We start from the raw sequence: 7,005 nt of genomic DNA on the forward strand, positions 1-7,005 counted from the left end.
TTAAAAAAAGAAACTCATAAAGGTTTGGAACCACTTGAGGGTGACTAAACAGAAAGTAAAATTAATTTTTGGTCCGCATATAAAGTGAACAACACTTTGGGTGTACTTTTTAATTCACAGAATCAAAAATGTCTGCTTATTTTAGCATTTATCATCAAAGCTACAGCATAAAGCCATTCCAAAGGTGAATTTCTTTCATTAGAAGGGTTAGCTGTTTATTTAATTACTCTCACATGTTTAAAGTCATATTGCTGCGTCTGATTTTTCTTGTCTGGCATTAATGCTCCTTGACTCTGTCTCGATCTCTTGTTCAGTGTTCTGCCTGTAACAGGAGTCTCTGTGGTTGACCAAAGGATCATCTGACTGAGGTTTCTGTATGTGATGAAGCAACTGGCGTGCTGGTGTGCATCAGGATGGCCATGTACTTAAAAGCTGCTTTGAGAATGGGATTTAGGGAAAAATCCCATCTGTGATCAGACCACATACCACATCCCTGCTGTCACTGAGGAGAAAGGGTGAGGCCTGCACCAAAAAGTGCTTAAGTTTTGACTGATTGTATCAAAGTGCCACTGGCAGAGATTTGACGAAACTTCACAATAATGACAGTGTTCTCTTAGATCTCTATGGTGACCGTCTTATGTTTTCAAACATACAACTTTGATTTGGGAGAAAAGGCCAAAGCTCTGTTCAGGAGCTATACTTTTAACTAACTATACTGCAAATAATCATTAATAATGAAACCCATAATCATTATTTTATTATCTTAAATATATATATATATATATATATATATATATATATATATATATATATATATATATATATATATATATATATATATATATATATATATATAATTATTTACAGTTAATAAATTATTTTTAAGAGTTCACACTTAGCTGATAATCAATAAAGCGTATTTGGCATGCTGTCCCGGGAGAGAGCCCTGAGCTCGTAATATCCTCGAGCCCTGGCCTCCCTCCCGTTAGAAGGGCGAGAGTGGAGTTCGAGCTCAGGTAGGTCTCGAGGACTCCCCTGCTGGTCGCCGCGTGAGAAGTGTAAACTAGTGTAGTTTTTCGGTGATAATTTGGTTTAGTTGATTGGCTATAGTTTATGTTTTTGGACGGTGGGAGGAAACCGGGGGACCCGGGAGAAACCCACGCGAACACGGGGAGAACATGTAAACTCCGCACAGAAACACCAACCAGCCCGATAGGAGGTTGGACCAGCGGTGTTCTTGCTGTGAGGCAACAGTGCTAGCCACTGGGCCACCGTGTCGCCCTATCGGAAAAAGAGGGAGGAAGTAGGGGTGGAAGGGGGGAAGCTTCAAGACGAAGATAGCTGGAGTGAAAAACTCTGGTTATTTATAATGCTTCTATAATCATCTAATGGGTCAGATTACGGAGCTAATGAGGAGCCAGCCGTGTTGATTATAAGCACGTGATCCTCTCAAAATTAATAATAAAACACTTAATAATAAAAAATGTACATACAGTTAGCCCTGTGAAGTTGCCTTGTAGGATTCCTGCAGGAGTTCTGCTTGTTGTCTGATTCATGTAGGATTCCTGTATGTTACCTGTACAGATCTGTTCCCTGAAGAAGTCCTGCATGTTCCTAGTACAATTCCTGCAGGAACCCTGCATGTTCACTGTAGGATTCCTACATGTTCCCTGTAAAAGTCCTGCAGGAATATGGTCCCAAAAAGCTGTGGGATCCTGTAGGATTGTGCAGGTATGTTGTGTGGGATTCTAGTTAGACTAATTTGTAAGGTTTAGTACCTAATAATGTGGAATAATGTAAGTTCACAAGACAGTATAATATACAACACTGTTCTAGTGTTTTTTTCTTGGATATTTTTATTTAAAAATCTGACTTTTTTTGTTTCCTTTAAGTTGAAACACATTACAATTCTGATACAGACATATTGTAAAGTAAAGGATTACTTTAACATTTTTATAACAGTAACAAGTAATCAATAATGTACAACAGTTTAGAAATAGCTTCCACAACACTGGATGTAGTGGTTATTTAAAGGAATGGTTCACTCAAAAATGAAAATGACCTCATTTACTCTTCCTTGTGTAATTTTAAGCCTTTATGTTTTTCCTTCTGAACACAAAAGAAGATATTTTATAGGTTGCTTGGACCCACTGACTTCCATAGTATGAAGAAAAAATTACTGTAGAAGACAATGGGTCTCAGCTAATTTGCATGCTAGTTCATTTAAAATTTGTGTACCCTCATCTAAAGTGTCTAGAGTGTACCAAACTTTGTTTTAAAACCTTACAGTTTCTTTCTATCTCAACCACACAAGCCTTGTCTGCTCAGAAGCAGTGCTCAGGGTCTTTTTGTGACTTTGAAAATCCATTGCAACAGCTTGTGCTGCCTGGCAACAAAATGTTTACCCCCTCTCTGAATCTGGGTCTGAATTAGATCAAAGTTGAGAGCACAAAGAGACAAATACACGTTTCTACACAGATCTAAGCAGCTCTTCGGGTCAAAGGTAGTTCACCACTAGAGGTCATTCTCTTAGTGACAGCAAAATACAATAAGCTGGCTGAAAGGCTTTCTGATTGGACACTGAAATATAGGCTTAAGCTAACAAATTTGCACAATGGTGCTAAATGGCACATAAGTTGGACATATTCACAAGCCTTGCTCAAATACTTTTGAGCTGTATGTTACTGGCAACTGTACCATCAACATCCTCAATGTGTACTGACCCACCATCACCCATTGTTTCTGACTGCAATAAAGCCAATGACTGGACATCATCATCATATCTTTACATTACAGCTCAATGCATTGTTTGTGTTCATTTCTGAAATAAAGATGCTATTAAAAGATTACTCACTCCTTTGAAAGTGCCTTAGTGGTAGTATTAGTTGGTCAAACCAAGAGTCAGCATTAAAGAGCCCATATTGTGGGTTTTTGAAAATGCCCTTCCATGTAGTGTGTAACACAGCTCGGGTATTCGTGGATATAACTGAGGACGCGGGTGGTGAGGGAGGTGTTGCCGCCGCCGCTGCGCCCTCTCTATTCTGGACGCGCCGGCCCTGTGTGTGTGTGTGTGTGTGTGTGTGTGTGTGTGTGTGTGTGTGAAAAGAGCAGGTAGACTGTGACGGGCTAGGAGATCTCCTCGCCAGTTCTTGGACTTTTTGCTCAATAAAATAGTTAGTCGTCAGTATTTTCTAGTCCATCGTCTGTGTTTACATTCACCCACTGGCAGCCAAAATCCACTATGAAGCGTGTGTGCACTGTGACTACTTTTATATTGTTGATTATCTGCTGGGCATTTCACTCTGTCTCGCGCTCCGTGTCGACCAATCGCAGCAGGCTGTCATCGGTCCAATCAGCGCAGATTAGCTTCGCGCTGAGGAGGGGTTTGAGAACAAATGAATCGCTGAACGATTCATATGAGAGTCGCTGGAATAATTAGGTAAAACTAAATGCAGATTATAAGACCATCAAAGTGTTTTTTGACCTTGCATGCATATTAGACTGTTGTTGGAGACCCTTACAACCTAAATATGACCCTATTTCATGTATAATATGGGCTCTTTGAAAACAACCAGTGTTTCTGTTAACCGATTACATTTTAGGGCTTGTATGTGGGGCCAGACTTTGCTATTTATTCACAGAAAAAGAAAATTGTGGATTTATGTGGAATAATTTTGATAGTAGCTAACAATAAATTAACTCATGACATAAAAAATATCCTTATTTAACTTTACATAAGTTGTTAACAATGCAAATACAATTAGAACCACATTTTTGGTAAACAAAATAAGTCTCGACTAAGCGAAGATAATATATCTACTACGAAAATAATATTACAAACTATATTTTACACAAATCATCCAACATTTGCGTATTATTCTACTGCATAACTGAAATGAATATAAAAACTTAACATAGTCACATTTACATGAGCAGATAAATAGACTCGATGATGGGCTAAAAAATCTGCTGATTGGCAATACGAGTTTTTGGCAATATGTGAAAAGTTGTCAAATTAAAAACCAACTTTAATTGTCATCTGTAGACTTATCTGTGTCTTACTTTATATAGGACAATAAATATAAAAATTAAAAGGGTCTAACATTTGAGATCCTCTATTTAATTCTGAAAGAAATGAAATGCACTGTTAAAATAAACACTTAAATGGCCGCTGATTGGTGGTCTGACTCTGAAAATACATTCACTTAAGCAATATCAATATTATTTGAAGCAGTCCATGTTTCACTTTGTTTGACAGCACTGACATCTGCTGGTGACCCTCAGTAAACATCTCGCGTCCAGCTCATGTTCATCACAGTTACTGAGAAATTTCAGATCCCTTTTTCTGCAACACAATCTCTACACCAGATTAACACACAGATGATCATATTCTCCCCACCACACTGCTCTGAATGATTGCAGGGTTTTTTGCCATTCATCTTGCTAACAGGTTAGAGCTTCACAGTTACTTAAGAAATATTCTGCGGTTTAAATGTCTTCACAATGAGTTCTAGACAAAATATTTAATCATTGTTCAAAACCACTTCAACATCTGTTTCTGTAAATATGGCAAAGAAAAGAAACTATACTGTTTGAACTAAAACACTGACTCTTCTTTTGACTAAACATTAAATGTCATAAATCCATGTTTCCTCACATACTGCTGCCAGAGGAGGCCTCCTTGCTATCCATATCTCTTAAAGAGACAGTCCATCTAAAATAGAGAATTCTATCATCATTTTCACCAAGTTGCAAAGCTGTGAAAAAACAGCAGGGAATTCAAGTTGAAAAAATCCCCTGTAGCACGATGAAAATATGATAAATAACTATACATATACTGTAAAGTTTTCTTTGTTTGTACTGACAGAAATTTTAACAGTAATTCACTGATACTGCCCTTCCAGTGGATGGTTCTCAAGTGATTCAGTAGATTTATTTTTAGAACAGAACTACATTGCCTTTGGAAAACCCAGTTAACTGATCTATTAATATTATATCCTACTCCTATATGAACATCTAGGTGTTTGGAATTAATGTGCAAATACATGTCTCAGACCTACATGAACATGTAGGTGTCTGGCATACATCTGCACTTATTTGTCTTACACCTATATGAACATGTAGGTGTCTTACATACATGTTCACCTATATATCCTACTCTTATATAAACATATAGGTGTCTGGCATACATGTGCACATATATATCTTACTCCTAAATGGACATGTAGGTGTCTGACATACATGTGCACCTATATGTCCAACTCATAAATGAACATGTAGGTGTCTGACATACAAGTGCAAATATATGTCTGACACTTCAATGAACATGTAGGAGCCTGACATATATGACACATATGTGCTATACCTATATGAATGTGTAGGTTTCTGACTTACATGTGCACATATATTTCTTACACCTATATGTACATGTAGGTGTCTGGTATACATGACACATATATGTCCTACACGTATATGAACATGCGGGGTCTAGCATACATATGCGCATATTTGTCTTACAGTTGTATGACCATGTAGTTGTCTGACATACATGTGCACATATATGTTTTTATCTTTATAAACTTGTAGGTGTCTTACATATATGAACATGTAGGTGTTTGACATACATGACACATATATGTCTTACACCTATATGGACATGTAGGTGTCTGGCATACATGTGCACCTATATGTTTTACACCTATAAGAACATGTAGGTTTCTGACATACATGACACATTTATTTCTTACACGTATATGAACGTGTAGGTGTCTGACATGCTGGTGCACATATATTTCTTACACCTATATGAACATGTAGGTGTCTGGCATACAGGACACATTTATGTCTTACACCTATATGAACATGTCCAGCTCATGTTCATCATAGTTACTGAGAAATTTTAGATCCCCTTTTCTGCAACACAATCTCTACACCAGATTAACACACAGACGATCATATTCTCCCCATCACACTGCTCTGAATGATTGCAGGGTTTTTTGCCATTCATCTTGCTAACAGGTTAGAGCTTCACAGTTACTTAAGAAATATTCTGTGGTTTAAATGTCTTTCTCCACAATGAGTTGGTACATGTAGGTGCACATGTAGGTGTCTGAGATACGTGTGCACATATATGTCATACACCTATATGAACATGTAGGTGTCTGGCATAAATGTGCACATATTTGTCTTACAGCTGTATGAACATGCAGGTGTCTGAGATACATGTGCACATATATGTGTAAGAGTTCACACTTAGCTGATGATCAGTAATGTCCAGCCGTGTTTTGTCATGCTCTCTCAGGAGAGAGCCCTGAGCTTGGAGAATCCTCGAGGGCGGGGCTCAGTCGGGGGAGAGGGGAGTCTGAGCTCAGGTAAGTCCTGAAAGCTCCAACTATTTTTAGTTTATTTATTTATTGAGGAAAAATAGGTTGAGGAAGTGAGGTGGATGGGGAGGATTCTTAAAAAAAAAAAATAAAATAAAATAAAAAATAATAATTAAAAATAAAAAAAAAAATTAAAAAATTTGTTATTATTTTGAAGAATCCTTCCCATCCACCTCACTTCCTCAACCTATTTTTCCTCAATATATATATATATGAACATGTAGGTGTCTGGTATACTCTGCACATATACTGTGCTGATGCTGTGTCTTTTCACCAGCAAAGAGTTGTTGGCTGAATGTCAAGATTTTTTAGTGAAAGAAGTTACTTAAACTTTAGTGGTTCCTCCCAAATGTTTCTGTATTGATTTTGCAGAAGTTTGGAATTGTTCAATTTTATTTATGTTTCTGAAAGATGTCTTTTACCCAGGCAGTAATTATTTTACTGAAATTACTGTAGAAACAGTATTATTTAGTATGATAACATGATCAATTTTTACTGTCACATGATCCATCAGAAATTATGCTAATAAGCTCAAGATTCAAGAAAGTTAGAAAGAACAATGTTTACTTAAAATGTAAAGTTTTGTCACAATGTCTCCAGTGTCACTTTTGGTGAACAGAAT

This window comes from Danio aesculapii, chromosome 13, assembly GCF_903798145.1.
Source record: "Danio aesculapii chromosome 13, fDanAes4.1, whole genome shotgun sequence".
NCBI classification, from domain to species: Eukaryota; Metazoa; Chordata; class Actinopteri; order Cypriniformes; family Danionidae; genus Danio; species Danio aesculapii.